The following is a 16,311-nucleotide window of genomic DNA, read 5'->3' on the forward strand; positions in this document are numbered from 1 at the left end:
TTCCACACAGTTAGTCACGTATCATTTTCAAAAGGAGTAATGTAATCCATTTGCTCTCTTTGAAATCCATTTCCTGAAATAAAAGTTTATCATTTTCTAAATCATCTATTTGAAGACTGAGTGGGAAAAAAAAATCTCAGATTTCGAACTTTAGGGAATGAGTTTGTAAAGTGTAATTCATACTCTGATTTAACATTCATAGTTTGAATAAAAGCTGCAAATGGAAGTTATTGTGCCCTACTGCAATGAAAAGAAGATACAATGTTTCAAAAGCAGAATTTTTCAAATATATTAAGACTACTTACTTTATTAAAAAACCCACTATGCAAGAATTTAGAATACCTATATTTGTGAACAGCTGGCTTTCATTATGAAATTGCATACAACTAAATGTCACTGCCTATTAAAGGTTTAAACCTGAATTCTGGTTTGCACATTGCAATGTGGATTGTAAGACCTGACACTGTCATCTTACTACAAAAGATGTAAAAACAGAAAGAGCAATGATATTTCTAATGTTCCAATCAAAAGCCTAATAAATTATAAGTTAAAATATATAAAATGTAAATCAAATGTATAATAAAGCACATTTTAATATACATTAAATGTTTTAGACAGTAAATATTTAATTTTAATCTCAAGTTGATGATATAATACCTACTTGCATGCATATTTTTGTTGCAACACACCTGTAAAAACAGAGAAAGATTGAGCACATTTGTGACCATTGTTTTTTTTTTTTTTAACTCAAACAGTTTCACTTGTTCATTTCTACCTTCCTGGACCTGGTTATTACATCAGTGTATGATCTGTGCTCTAGGTTATGAATTCTTCCTGATCAGGCCATGTATAATTCAACTGGCTCCCCCCATTTGTTCATTATGACCTAGGAATGATGTAACAAATACTTATCGGTCACCTGCTGTCTGCCTAGCACTGTAAGCTACTGCTGTATCAGCAGAAATGGATAAGGCAGTTCCACCCAGGAGGTAGAAGCACTCTTCCTTGGCGCAAACAGAGCACAGGTTCAGTAAATGCTGGGATTGAATTGGCTGGCTGTCTTCATTCTGCAATGGACAAAAAGAAAAAGAAGTTTGAGTTGCAAAATCTACAGAATTCAAAGTGGTTCATTACAATGTAGAGGTAATATAACAGCTTATAAAGTTCATCTCCAAGAGAAAAATTATTCGTGCCTGCAGGGTTGGATTTGTGAAAGCATCTGGCACAGTGAGAACCATACAGTTTTGCATCTAGGCTGACTAAAATTTAAGTTCCCAGAGCTAATTAATAAGTTGGCATCTAAGACACATTCACCTGCACTAGGTTCAAACCCTTTCCAAGAGCTGCAGCAGTTAAGTAAGCTTTCCCCAGGAGAGGAGGTCAAAACATGTATCTAAACAAATATACCTTTGTCTTTGCTGACATCTACATCTATTTTTGTCTTTGTTGTCACATTTTGGAACCAAAGAATTGCACTTTTAAGCCTGCAGCCTTCAGCTCAACAGTTAAAGCAGTGAACAGCTCTTAGTGTTTTCCTCATATATAAACCTGTTTTTCAGTTAATTCACTTTAAGACATAGCTAGACTGACATCCTAGGGTAGAGTGGTAGCTCTTTGCTAACAGTGGAATTGTTACGGCTATGAAGGCATAGATGAAAATTAGAGACCACAGAGAAGGTTCTGAGGTTGAAATTCTAATCACACAAAATAGCTATACACATCCTTAAAATCTTATTTTAAGAAATACTGTAATGTTTTACTATTAAGTACCCCAGAACCACCCAGTTAGTCTTTGATTTTTCTAGAACTTTGCTAACATTGTCCATGTCCACTCTGCTAATCCACATGAATTCAGAATCTGCTGAATTCTAATATAACTCAACGTCGTTTTACCAAGTGTCCATCTACGCCAGGCCCTGAAGACTGGTAGCTTGGAAGGCAGTAGAGAAGCTAGAAAAGTTTTCCATCAGAGACAGAAAGAAGAATGAATACAGTTTATCAAGTGACAGCTATGAGGTCTGAGCATGTTTAAAGGCACGAGTGTATGAAATAGCACAGTGGACAAGACAAAAATTTACGTTACATCTTTTGTGTGGTCAGGAAGGAAGGGAAAATTAGATGGCCACAAAAGCAAGAAAAGAGCAAACTTGAGGGCTGCCTCAGACCTGAAGCTTGATCCTGCATGACTGGGTTCTATTCACTGCAGTTTTAAACATCATATATAAACTACATAGTGAAAAGGCTGGCTTGTTGCAGTCATGGAGAGGAGTTTCTATTTATTTACTTATTTACTTGGTTTTCTGAGACAGGATCTTGCTATGTAGCCCAAGCTGGCCTCAAACTCATGATCCTTATGCCTCAAAATCCAGAGTGGTAAAACCTAGATAAAGGTGACTTTATTTTTTATCTTTTCTGGCCAACATGCCAAGTAATTCCAATTAATGGGTATGAAGTTGGGAGCCCCCAAAATCTATTTTTGGAAATGCTTTCCAGGTTTTCAGTTTAACATGGCACATTTGCCTGCCCACAAGTCCTTCTGAAGTGAGAGTAAAGCAGAGAATAAATGCATTGCCCCCAATACTGAGAAAAACAGAAAAACTGCAAGGGGACTAGAGTTCATCGTCTTCTTAAGAAAAAGACCACAGCAACTATGAAAGGCATGATTTCTCAAAGAGCTACGGAAAAGGTTCCAAAACTGATGCAAGCAGGAGTTTAATGAATAATGTGACCTCCCTTCCAACCAAAAGGTGACCTGAGGACTGCCTTGGGAAGAGTTGAACCCTCTACTTCCAACTCATGAAGAATAACTGGTATTCTTGCTTATTTTTTTTTTCAGTAGATTTTATTTGTTAAAGCAGATGTAAGTCTACACTCAAACTGAGCAGGAGGCATCAAACTGCTCCTGTGTGCATCCTGCTAATGTGTACACACGGTCTCCACAGCGACACCCAGCATCTGCATGGCTCATCAGTTATAATCAATAAACCTACACCGGGATGTCAATATCACCCACAGCCCACAGTCACGCTTTGGGTTGAGCTTTCTGTGGGGTTGGATGTGTACCCACCGTTACAGTACCGTACAGTGAATTTTCACTGCCCTACCTACACAGTCCCTGTGTTCCTGGAGTTGATCCCTTCCTCCCCTCTAATCCACGGTACACCCCGGCTTTTAACTGTGTTACGTATAGATGTCCTTTGAAAGAAAAACATTAAAGAAATCTAAGAGACACTGTTTCTAGTAGGGTTCACTTCTCCCCAGCTGGGAAAATGAGATCAGCATAGGAAGAGAAGGCCTCCTCAGGTTAGGAAGCTGAGAGTGAGAGTGATTTCAATTCTCTACAAATATCTCCAATGCTCAGGCCTCAGGACGAACCCAGAGGAAGCACTGAGGGAAATGGGAAGAGAATTACAGCTCATTTCACACCTGTTGTGGCGTTTCCACAGGGCAACTAATAATACACATGAGGTACAAAGATAGGCAAAAGGGAGAAAATGAAAATAGCAATATTAAAATTTTAGTTTTTAAGAAAAAAAGATTGTAAATTTGGGACACAAAAGTTATTCGAGATTTTTTTTTCCTTTCCAGAAAAAAATTCCCATTGGCCTTAAAGAAAATGAGCCTGTAAACTGGGCTCTAGGCCTGTGCCTTGCAGCTGTACATTGGGCTTCCTTGTACTAACTGTACCCTCAGGAAGCTCACTACTAAGAGGACAGCATACCCCAGCTTCAAAACATGTAAATAGTTTGCACTTTCACCCATCAACGAGCAAACCCAGCAGATACTAGGCAGAGTATACATCCTAGATCAGTCCTCTTAGGGATGGCTTCCACGGAAATGCACCTAGCCCTAGACTGTGATGTGGGTCTCTCTTGAGCTCATGCAGTATTTCCTTCAGTGTGGACTTTCGAAATTCTGCCTTATAAATCCCTTTCTGCTTCTTACTGACTAGTTCTGAAAATTTGTTTTCCGTCACGAGAGTTGCAAATTTACTCTTCATGTAGGGTGGGGTTAGATCCTCCGTCTGCATTTGAGGAACCAATTTGGACTTTACAGTCATTTTTATTAACTTACTAGAATGACACAGGAATTCTGACATAGTACTTTAAAACAACCAGCCATTTCTCAGCTTGTACCATTTTTTTTCTGCTGCTTTAAACTGTCAGCAGAAACCCAGCTTTTGCTTTAAATCTTCTCTCTCAGAAAAGGAGGCATTCATAGACAAAGTGGCAGGAAAAAATGAGCCCAAATTCCCATTTGTGGCTTTCTTTTATTATCTTCATTTATCCCCTGGAGAAGGAAACAGGCTGAATTGGTGCATCAGGCTGTGGTCCAAGAGGGAGAGTGGCCAGGGGTCCTAAAGTCGGTGTCCTAAGGAGATCCAAGCTGCAGAGCTGTAGCGCGAGGCCCTGGATCGAAAGAACCCAGACAAGGTAAGTTTTGGAAATTAACGTGAAATAGTCCTAAGACTCTGTTCCTCACTAAGGGTAATGACATTACCAGGAATGTTTTCGGGGCTCTGTCCAAATGGGCTTTAACACACCCATCCCAGAAAAAGGAACTGGACGGGGCAGAAGGGTGGCTGTCTGAACTAGGCAGACGTAACATGCATGATGCAAAGATATCAGGAAGCAAGGCACGGGTCTCTCTGCCTCTGCATGTGGCTGCTCCTCGTGTCCAGCAGTCTGGGAACATAGGCCTACACCAGACTCTCTCATGGATTTGAATCTGGGAAATTGTCCCAGCTTTGGACAGAATAAATTAGAAAAAAAAGGGGGGGCGCAGTTCGAAAGTGCTACAATTTCAGGTGGAGAAAAGAATGAAAGCTTATATTGTAGCACTGAGAAACTACTTTCTTGGGAAGAAGTCTAAATTTTGATTGAAAATCACAAGTCTTCAATGCACTTATGTGTAATGTTCTTTGCTGTACAGTGAGGTTTTGGGGCCTCCTGTCACACGGTGAATCCTGTGACCTTTAGGCCCTGTCTCTCCCACGTTCACACCAGATCACTTACTGCTCACTTTGTATCAACCTTGCACACATGTATTGGAAATAAGGCTGCCTTGAGTGTGTGCGGGGAAGCTGGGGAAGGGGAGTGGAATTCTCCCCTTCTGTGCGTCTCTGGTGAATTTGATTCTGGCAGGTTCTGACCTCTTTTCTAGCTTTTTGAATGCAATCAGTCTCCTGCTCACAAACTTGGCTTTGTTTGTCATTGAATAAACACTTTTCATCTGGAGGCTACATAGGAAATCAAAAGAGCTCCAAACCCAGGACAGACCGGTACAGCACAAGGTTTGCACAGTCTCCACCCCCTACCCTCACCCTGCTCTCCCGCCTCCTTTCACAATGAGCCATTGAAAACGCCAGCAGTCTTGGACCATCCACTAAAGAAAACTGGTTGTTTTAAAGACTCCGTTCTCCATTTTAATCTGAAATGACATTTTATGTAGAGAGCTTTTTTTCTTCACATTTAAATATTCATTTTCTTTTTCTAGTTTGACTCCCCCAAGAGCATTGTGCAAATCCTGCCTTAATAAGCCTTTGCTTTCTAAGCACCAGGCACACAGCTATTAGTTTTAATGTCTGTTTGTAAAAGTCAACCCTAAAATTTAAAATACAATGGAATCTCTCCACATGGTGAGATCACAGTTGTAAAGTGGCCCTTTTATGAATACCGGGGAAATAATAGAATCTTCACTCTTTTTCTGAGGCTGCAGCAGCTGCAGCTGCTGCCTTGGTTACAGCCATGTGGGTTCTCAACAAGCTCTTAATTTGAATGGCCTGTTTATGTTCTGCTTACAGGAGGCAAGCGTAGGTATGATGTCTGCTAACCACGGGAGAGCTGGACGCGATGAATGGCTTTCTTTGCACAGAATGTACTTTATGTGACTAGTTCTCAGTCCACTTATAGCAATAGGGCAAGCGATAAGGGCTGTGTCGCTGTGAAATAAATTGGGTCCAGGACACTCACACCGCCTCCAGTAGAGGCTGATCAGTCAGCTCCATAAATGGATGCCTCCCATGTCACTTCCCACAGTCTGTCTCACGTTTCAGTTTCAGGAAGGCTACTCTTTTATCTTTAATTTCTTAAAGCGTTTGAAAACAACGTTAGGTGGCAACTCAATTCCTAAAAAACAAAGTGTATTTTAAAAATTCTTAATTATGCCCTGCCACTTAAATATGTCACTCATCAATGTTTTTCCAGAATCTCATCTTTTTCCTTTTACTCCACCAATATATTATTAATTTCAAAAAATCTATTTGTCTTATAATTAGCCATGTGTGGTACATTCCATGTTTTATAACTTTGAATCATATCAGAGTATAAGGCCAGAGGTGGTCTTATCAGAAATTACCAGTCTTAGTTTTTACTTTTCAGTTCTTGTGATGAACTAGGAGAACATATGCTTCATAAGGTCATAAAATTGTAAATTCATAATATGCAAAGCAAAATAATCTCAGTCTTAGAAACTAAAGATTAATGTTCAGAAATTGAATGAACTTTCTTGGGAGAGCATATCATGTTCTGATATCTAGTCATGTTTAGTGTTCAGTAAGTACATTCGATAAATCAATGAATGAGTTCATCATTATCTTTGGTAAATTCTTCCAGTAGCAAGCAGGACACCAAGCAATCAAATCCTTGTAGGCACCTGAGGTGCCATTGCCGGAGGATAAAGTTTTCTGCACTCCTCCCCAATAGGCAATCCCAGTACATGGTTTCTTTACTTATAAAAATGCACTGCCCAGATAGCTCTTCAAGGAGCAACTTGTTATGGGATGTGGTCAGTACATGGCCCCCAGCTGCCATCTGCAGGGGTGGCCTAGCTGCCAAGAGCATCAGCATAAGGAGTCTGCCTTCTAGGAGCAGCCTGAATCCCATAACTAAGTGGGGGCTGTTGGGTACAAGGGCTGACCATTTCCACCCAACATGGGCTACTTTCCACGGGACCACCCACTCCAGAGCCCCGAGGCTATGCTGGTCTGCATTACCCTTGTCCTCTGTCCAATCCTCCTTCCCCTCTCCACAGTAGCTCTGTACCCCTAACGAGCATTGTGCTCCTAAACTTATCTAAATATCAACTTCCAGAAAATGACATCAATTTACCAGAGTAGCTAGGTTTTCTACAGGATCTTCCAACTCAGTTTGGGTAGAGTGGAGACAGAAAAGTAGCAGCAATTCTTTCTTTTTCTACAATGGTTTTCATCCTTTTTGTGTTCTTGGCATCCTTTTGAATACTAGCATGTTGGAGATCATGCTTAAGGGACAAAACTGTCATTGGTTAGAATTGTGTTCACTTGATCATCCTTCAGCCCTGGATTGTTCTCTGAGCAGAATTGTCCATTGTCCTGAATACTCCGTAGCAGTGGCTCCAAAAGCCTAAGGCTATGGCTCACTTTACCGCTTGTCCTACCACATGCCTGAATATAGGTTCTGCAAAAAGAAAGAAATAGAAACCGAGGTTTTATCATGTAACAGTTCTATAAAATCACTCTGATATTTTTCATTTTATTCTGTTTATTTTTAATAATGCTAGCTATGACCTACTAAATTCATGACCCACTAGGCTCACGGCATTTTTGTGTGTTTAAAAACCCCTCTATTTTATACGTGTGAAGCAAAATTCATTGCATATTCTGTACACATAAGGTTGGTACCCTCTGGTGTTTCTTATTTTTTCCCAGTAGTGAGTTATAGTAAAAAATAAAAAAAGACTCACATTTTATACCACGACTTATTGTAGGTACACAGATGAACATTTCATGAGACAATACCTTCTTTGTATATGGGAATCTGTTTTATATTTGCATTTTTATTTTACCTTTTAAGTGGTTAAAACTCAACAAATTGAGTTTATGACTCACAGTTTGGAAAACTTCATTAATAATGGAGAATGGCTTCTGACCACTGTTCTATTCCTAACTGTATGTAAGGTTGTCCTCCACACAGACACCAAAACCTGTGGACGCTCCAGTCCTTATCTAAAATGGTGTAGTGTCTGTATTTAACTTACTCACATCTTCCATGTACAGACATTCCTCATTTAACAGCCAGTTGCAGTTCCGCAGCTAGGTAGCTGGTTGAATTGTCCACTGAATGAGAAGTAATATACAGTGCACATACTACAATACTCAGAAGAGAGGAAACTCCTACTTCATGACTGTGCTTTTGTTTGCATAAACCTGAATGCAGCTTTGTAATGTAGAACAGAACATAAAACTACTGTTCTGTAGTGCACTACACAGCACAATCAGCAAAAGCTCTACTGTACTGGGGAAGAGGCCACCATAAGGCTGCACTGTCATCCACATTCCTGCGTCGTAAGTCCCAGTGCAGGTGATGAGTCCAGGAGGTGGGCCGCGAGGCTGAAGAGTCAATGACTAAGCGGGTCATTAAAGGAGGAACATCTGTGCGGTGTGTCTGGCTTACTCAGAAAACCGAACACAATGCCTACACATCATTTCCTTTCGTGGATTCAATACAGAACATGGCATACGGCGATTGGAAGTTTTGCTTTTTGGAACTTTCGGGAACTTTTTTCTTTTAAAATATTTTCAGTCTACAGGTGGCCGCATCTGCAGATGGAGACCTTGTGGACACAGAGGACCAGTGATCTGTCATTTGTAACTAAAGCGTCACATATACACAGATCGAAATGTGTCACCTTGCCTGTGAAAGGCCAGCCATGGCTCTAGCACGGAAAAGGGGAAAGGCAGGGAAGTGCACAGCAAATACTAGACATGGTAGCCATGGCGGCACTGCACACGGGACACACACAAAGCTTGAGGTTGGCACCGAACGTTAATGTACTGCACACATGGTTGTTTCAAGATGTGGTCACTACTTTTGTAGTCTCTGTTCTCTGCTTCCTAAAAGCTCTTTTGGATCCCTGTGTTCTACATAAGAGAATGCTTAATGGAAATTCTCTAGACAGCGCTGTTTTTAGAAATATAGTTTACACAAAGTGCAGCAAGAATTTAACCTTCCTATAAAGACTAATTCCCAAACCCATGTTACCACTAGATTCCAGAGTTTAAACAGAGAAATGCTTTTTCTCTATTTTCTCATTACAGGAACCCCCAATTATCTATGTTTCTATAAGTGCTTTTCTAAAAGCATGGTTTCTCACCTGAACCTGGTGTGCAGATTCCCTTATCCTGTCCCTTCCCTGTGCACCAAAGGTGAGAGTAGGAATCCAAGTGCAGAGACAAAGGCTGGTCACCCAAGTATGCATCACTCCAAAAGAAGTTTGAGAGTCAAGGCCCTACACAAGCACAACAGGTATAAACTGGGATTTATAATGCCCTCTGCCTCGGAGAGACAGGCCAGCCCAAGGAACATCCACTGTCCACAGGAGTAAGTCTGAGATTGCAAACTGGGGAAGCAAAGGGATGAAATTATTATGTAAAGAAGAGTATTGAGAGAGGTAAATTGTGACCTGTGAGAGCAAAGCTAAGGCCTCCCTGTAAGAATCACACCAAACAAGATAAGTGAGAGAAGAAAGTAACTCCATGAAAAAATAAAGCAGAATATTTCTTCAGGAAATTTCATGATGTTTTCCTCTCTGAAGAGTATTATTTTCCTCTCTTTTCTCCTGAAAGTATCAGTAAAACTGGCATAGTTTGTCAACATTTATGCAGAACTTGGGTGGGATATGAGGAAGTCTTGAGTCCAGGTTCCTGGTAGGAGCAGAGTGAAGGAAACTGCCTCACATGCTGGCCCCAGAGAAGATGACTACTCGTCTCTTCTGTAGGGATAAAAGGCAAACCGAAATCAAAGATGAAATGAGGCAGAAATGCAGTTTACCCACAGCACAGAAAGAAAGAGCTAGAGGAAAACAGCAGGTGTGTACGCATGTTCTTCCTGTCCTTTAGGGATCACCTTTGGGACATTTTTTAATCAAATGTTGATATGGCAGCACCTTTGTTTCTCCACTCCAGCATAAAAATAACTTTAGAAAAGGGAGGAGGGGGACAGGGAGGGAGGAAAGTGGGAGGGAGGGAGGAAGTTGAAGTAAAGGGAAAGAGGAGTAGAGAATCTGTCAGCTGAATTTGTCACCCTAGATTATATTATGGTAAGAATAGGTGCATTAATGCCTCATCTGCTGAGAAAACCCACCAGAGATTTTCAGTGATTCAAAGTGATGATAGGACTCATGTTTCTATTTTCTTTCAGCTGCAGGGAAGGGGCCTTGCTTCTAAGAGAAAAATCAATGACCTCCCTGGCTTGTCTGGTGAACTAGCTCTTTTTTTCTAAGAGCTGAGGATAAAAAAATCACACTTCTGAGCAGCATCCTCAGAGCACACACCTGTGCACTAAAGGGGCTTCTGGATAGGCAATAGCGAGCTCAGCTCAATTCCCACTGCTGTCATTAAATGGCCTTAACAAAATCACTTCTTCTCCTACTGTTGCACTTTCTCCAACCTTAGCACCAGGAAGATTATTCTTTCTCTTTCCTTTCACACATTAAAAATAAAGCATTAGTCCTCTTTCAAGTTAACCCTTTCACATCTTCATGTTGCTCAGATACCTCCTGGCCTGTTTTGTCAAACTTTATCTTGTCAAAACTCCTGGCCCGTTTGTTGTTGCTGTTGTTGTCATTCTCTAGAAATTGTCAGCATTGCCTAATGTTATCTTTTTGTCTGTCTGTGTTTGGTTGGTTGGTTTTGTTTGTTAGTTTTGTTTTGTTTTTGAGACAGGGTCTCACTATGCAAGTCTGGCTGGCCTTGAACTCACTGTGTAGCCCAGGATGGCCTCCAACTCACAAGGACTCGCCTCTTGAGTGCTGGGATTACGGGCTTGCAACACCATGTCCAGCTAATGTTATTTCACCCCTTGTTGGTTCCTTTTCTTCCTACCCCAAACTATGGCTATCCCCCAAAGCTTTGTCTCTGACTTCTCATTGTTTAGAATTCTTATTCTGTAGCCTACCATTGCTTTCCCGATCCCCTATAATCAGAATGCCAACAAATTCTTACCTCCAGAATTAAGGCATCAACATTATACATACGACCTGATCTAAAAGCATTTGTATTTGACTATTCCATGGTCACTTTGAAATTAACATGTCTCATACCTAACTCAGGAACGCCACCAAACCACAAATCACCCGTTCCTTCTTCTCCATTTCCACTAATTCCAACATATCTCCTCTTTTAATGACATGAAGTCAGACAGATGACCAAGCCAGGCATGTCTTTAATGCTCCCTGTCTCCTCCACTACCCTAGGCTTTCATTCCTTTTCTCTCTAGTACTAGCTTTTGCTATAAGCTCAGTCAGCCCACATCTGTACCACTACACCTGCCATTTCTAATGGCTTCCAAGCCCTCCTCCAATCTATCCTTCTGTCAAATCAATCTCCCTAAACACTTTCCCTTTACACAGAAAGCCAAATGGAGAAAGAACCTCTGGATTTAGCAAATACGAGGTGATGGTAGCGGTGACTAGCTCTACAGAGAAGAAAGCAGGCTAAATCCTTATGGTGCACAACAAGGAAGACAAAAAGTACAAAACATAATCACTCAGACACACAAACTGGTCCATGGAAAGCAGTGTTTACCTCCATGCTCCTCTCTACCCTCTCTTCTAAATAGACTCTACCTGTACTTTCAAACAACCTAGTAATTGGATCAGGAAAGACTGTAAAATACATATATTTGAAGATAACCTAAATTTTGAGCCAAGAGAACCTATGTCTAATTTGGGGCCAAAAGAAGCATGGTTGTTGAAGAGATTGGTGTCATTAAAAAGAAACCAAGTACTTTGTACAAGAAGAAAGATGCCTTGAGGGCATCTCAGGAATCAGTAAGTCCCCACTCACCGTAAGCTCAATGGCATAAAAACGTCAAGCTTTCCTTTGAGAAGAGAGTCCTGGGCCCCCATTCGAGAAGGGCTGCCTGGGCATTGCCTTTCTGGGAATCACTTCATTCTGATCTGCGTCCAGGTACTCAGCGGCTGTTGCTGCCATGGTCCCAGGGGACCTGACTACTGCAGTCACTAGCAACCTGTGGGTAAATTGTGAGCATTAATCATGATATGTTAATATGACTGGATTTGAAATGCTCAGAGGTTTAGTAAACCATACTTCTGGATAGGTCATGGAGACACTACCTTGGGTGCTTTACATAGCCTGCACCTTTTTCTCCTATTCTGTTTCCTAGTCACCATAAAATGAACAGGTTTCTTCTGCCAAGCCCATTGGACATGATTTTCCTGTGGAGCCAGATGACTATGAATCTCAGGCCCTAAAACCTGAGCCAAATTAAAATTCTTTTCTTTTAAATTGTGGGCAGTGTATATTATGGCTCAGCAACAGGAAAGCTGACCAATACAACAAGTAAGTTTTGAGTTAAAAAAAAAAAATTCTAAAGCCGGACTAGATGAGATCATGAAAGGAGTAATGGCAGAAATGAAAATCAAGGACTAAGCTTGAGAATGCCAGGAAGTCGAGAGATAGTCACTAGAGAACAAGATTAAGAAGAAATGATCAGTGGACTAAGAACAATGAATACATATGATAATTAGAAACACTGGGCTGTGTGATATTGAATGACTAATACCTACATCAAAAACAGAATGAGTAAGTAATGGCAACAGCAACAAATGAAACAATTACATGATGTTCAATAGATGTATTACATTTAATCATCACATAAAGAAAGAAAAATGCACTGTGAAAGATGTGGTCATGGTTTTATCTGAAAGGCAATGACCCGAAGGCAGTGGCAACCATTTAATAACTCATGAAGAGAAACATCACCTGCCTTTTTAAGCAGAATGAAAATAAAATCATAAAAGATTTAATTATCTACCTAGAAGTAAGATTAAATATTTAAATGAATATTTTTTCTCAGAAGAAATCTACTTGCTTCTTAAGGAACTCTAAATGTCATTTTTTTCCCCGCTTAGGCAAATGTGTCTTTAAACCCCCATTGTATGTGATTGTGATAGTCTGCCCTGTGATACACTCTGCTCTAACTCTAACACCTCTTTGCTAAGCTTTCCTCCTTTCTTTAGCACTAATAAAGGGTAACAAAGTGCTGGAAATAAGTGATTAAGAGCAACTCCCTGCTTTGTTCCTTACTTCATAGATGATAAAGAAATATCTTCTTATGTCAGTAACTTTGACAGTATGGGCCAGATCCCAGCAAATTTACTCTGCCAAAAATCACACGGTAATCTACAGGTGAGAGAGTCAACAGGCAACTACCTTAACTCTCGTGTTGGAGCCCCAGAGCAGTCACATACCTGTCAACAAAAAGAGAATGGCAGGGTTCAAATAAAATGTTATATACAAAAGCAGGCCACACATCAAATCTGGCTGCGGTTCTACAGTTGTTGACCCTTTGAAAAGTCAGTGTATTCTGTGAACATTTAATATGATTGTTAATCACCTATCCATCCTCAAGGAGCAATCTTGGTAGCATAAAACACTTTGATGTCATGAGCACCAAACAACAGGGAAAAGGGATGCCACGACCACTCCAGTAGAGTCTGCGTGACAATGCCGGTCACCTGGCAGAAACCAGACCAGAGGTATCGTCCCCACGGGGTTAAGCCTCCTGGAAGTCCTTGGCACACACCGCATGCAAAGTCAGCCATGAAGAGAATAGCTGGCCTCTCTGCCTGCAGTTTGGGGACATTGGGTTCATCTATAATTCTGTTCTATTTTGTCTTTATTACTATTTGTTCATTATCTGTAGAATTGCATTCTGGGCCCAGGAAAGATCAGGAACAATTAGATGTTCCTAGAGATGGGGAGGTGTTGGGGCACAAGAGGACGGGCGGCCAAAGTGCTGACCCTGAGCCCCGGACTGTGAAGTCCTGAAGGTGAACCTGAAGGTGACATGCTGAAGCCAGTCCTTTGTTTTACAAACTTCCCCTTCTGACTGCGTATAGGTGTGGTCTTACCTTGACTTAATGGTCTTAGCTTTTGTGATGGTATATAGGTGTGGTCTTACCTTGACCTTGTGGCCTTAGTTTTTACAGTACTATTGTCTATCTTTCTCATGCCTGCCTGTGACTGGAATCACTCTTGAGGTGTGCCCTTGAAACTAGTATATAAACACCTGGAGTTAGAAATAAAATTGCAGCAGCATTGGCAAACTTCACCTCGGTGTTGAGTGCTTTTGTCTGACTGTCATCGCCGAACCTGCTCCCACCTTTCAGAGAACCTGTATCTCTTCGTGAAATCCCGTGTTAGCTGCCCTACGGTCGGTAGCAAAGGGAGATGAGCATTGTGTTGCTGCTGCTGTTCAAGATGTTTCTTAATAGAGATCAGCCATATTTGAATGTTAAATAAAGCATTTGTACTGAGAAGGGTTTACGGACCCAGTAAATTACTCCATACCCCAGTGTTCCTATGAATGTAGGACTATATAGCAGTAAAACATGAAATCATATTACCTGCTATGTAGCACTAGAACCTCTTTTTCAACTACATGGGCATCTCTTTTACATACAATAGATTTTCTTGGCATTAATCTAAAAAGGCTGGAAAGAAAAGGAAATTTGAATTTGATATCCTTTTTACTTTTGTCATGAAGTTCCTAACTAAAAATCTGGCTCTTCAAAAGTATACTCCATTTAATTTAGTCACAGTTTAATGTAACCTTCTCTAGTAATAGCTGTGCAGGATTTTGTATATTTCTTTGAACATCTCTTTCAAGATGAAGATCCAAAGAAAGATGTTCTGTCTCTGGTAGTTTTGATATAAAGAAACCATTAGAAAATTTGAAATGTGTAAATTACACAGAAGGCTCAAAGATGTGGCTTAAATTGTCAGAGCAATGTACCTTTTCCAGAAGGTTAATGGAGAGAGTGGTGCTTGTTTCAACAAAGGGTTGAAAAGAAAATCACCTTCGTGATCAAAAGATGGATTGCTTTTTATTGCAGATGCATTATGATATGAATGGCTAAAAACATTTTTATACTTCTTTTATGGCATTTTTCCTTGGCAAACAGAATTAAAATGCAGTTCTAAATATATTCTACAGAACCTTTCTCGGTGCCCACTAACTCAACTGCCTCAACTCACAATAGATACACTAACAACTGTTTTCCTAATGCCTATGTAGTGTTTTATTAATATTTTATAACATATTATCATCTTAGATAACCCATGTTTTATCATATATAAAAGAATAGGGCCAGGGACTACCAAATGAAAGTAATAGTTAAATATAAAATACCATTTTGGACTACAATTTTTCTTTATCTTCTCCATTAAAAAATATTTTAACCACATCTTTTCTGGTCTTGTACACATTATCTTAAAATCTCCACTCCTTTTGTTGTTATTTTTGAGACACAGTCTTGCTATGTAGCCCAGGCTGACCTTGAACTTGTGGCAATTCTTCTGCCTCTGGCTCCCAAGTTCTAGGATTACAGACATGCACTACCACTCCTGGCTCTCCACTATTTTTAAAAAATATATTGCCAAAAATCTACTTGAATCTTAGCTAATTATTTTGTCCCAAGAAATACAATGTATATTTTTATTCCATGTCTGTCAGAATAGTAACACTAATTTATAAATTTGAATGTGAATACGTAGTGGTTTTTTCTATTATTAGAAAACTAGCACATAGAATCTACAAGGTTCTTTCTTCATTCTAAGAAGCAGTAATTTATTCAAATACTTTTTAATAGGACTTCAGTTGCATTTAAATTCCACTGTCTGGATACATTGGAAGAGAAGAAAAAATTGCACTACTTATCAGTGAGAGTGCCCAGTGCCTGAAATGTCCATATCACTTGGACTTCAATCCTTCGAAGTATATTTGTCTCATTTTACAAAGGGGAGTAGTTTGGTCTCAGAAAAGTTAACTTGCCCACCATCTTAGATTTTATAAGTGAAGGATTGGCCCATATTTCTCTGATTTCTACAATATGAGATGTTATAATTTCTATCTAGATGTTCCCCAAAGCCTCAAGCACTCATAGGTGGGGCTTTGGGGAGGGGATTGGATCATGTGGGTGTGATATAAGTTTATAGTTAAATGTGCTATTAGGAGGGGAAGCTTGTGTGAAGAGATGGCATGGCCTGGAAGGGTCTATCTCCTACCCTCCGCCCTGGATCTCTCCTCTACTTCCTGCCCTCCATGTCCAAAGTAGCCCTGTTCTGACATTCTGCCATATACCGACTAAAACCTCTACAAACTCTGGGACAAAATAAATCTTTCCTCCTTTACTTGTGGTGTCAGGTATTATTTCTCAGCAACAAGGGAAGTAATTAAGACATGAGAGAAATTAGTTATTATGGCTAATTTTTTAAAAAAATAATAAGTTTAACATCAATAAACTACC

The 16,311-nt window shown here is 40.2% G+C and overlaps 1 long non-coding RNA gene across 3 annotated transcripts; it reads left to right on the forward strand.

The window, feature by feature from the left end:
- The first annotated feature begins 975 nt into the window (after positions 1 to 975).
- On the forward strand, positions 976 to 9,475 carry LOC104860265. 3 transcript variants are annotated; one of them, XR_779644.1, is made up of 3 exons: positions 976 to 1,143; positions 4,300 to 4,433; positions 9,077 to 9,475. It is a non-coding gene; the product is annotated as an uncharacterized LOC104860265 (long non-coding RNA). The 3 variants fall into 3 exon arrangements; XR_779642.1 differs by lacking the exons at positions 4,300 to 4,433; positions 9,077 to 9,475 and adding exons at positions 2,494 to 2,747; positions 2,837 to 3,021; XR_779643.1 differs by lacking the exons at positions 4,300 to 4,433; positions 9,077 to 9,475 and adding exons at positions 2,494 to 2,747; positions 2,840 to 3,021.
- The last annotated feature ends 6,836 nt before the right edge of the window (positions 9,476 to 16,311 follow it).

This window comes from Fukomys damarensis, unplaced genomic scaffold, assembly GCF_012274545.1.
Source record: "Fukomys damarensis isolate Sample0158 unplaced genomic scaffold, DMR_v1.0_HiC HiC_scaffold_10, whole genome shotgun sequence".
Classification (NCBI taxonomy): Eukaryota; Metazoa; Chordata; class Mammalia; order Rodentia; family Bathyergidae; genus Fukomys; species Fukomys damarensis.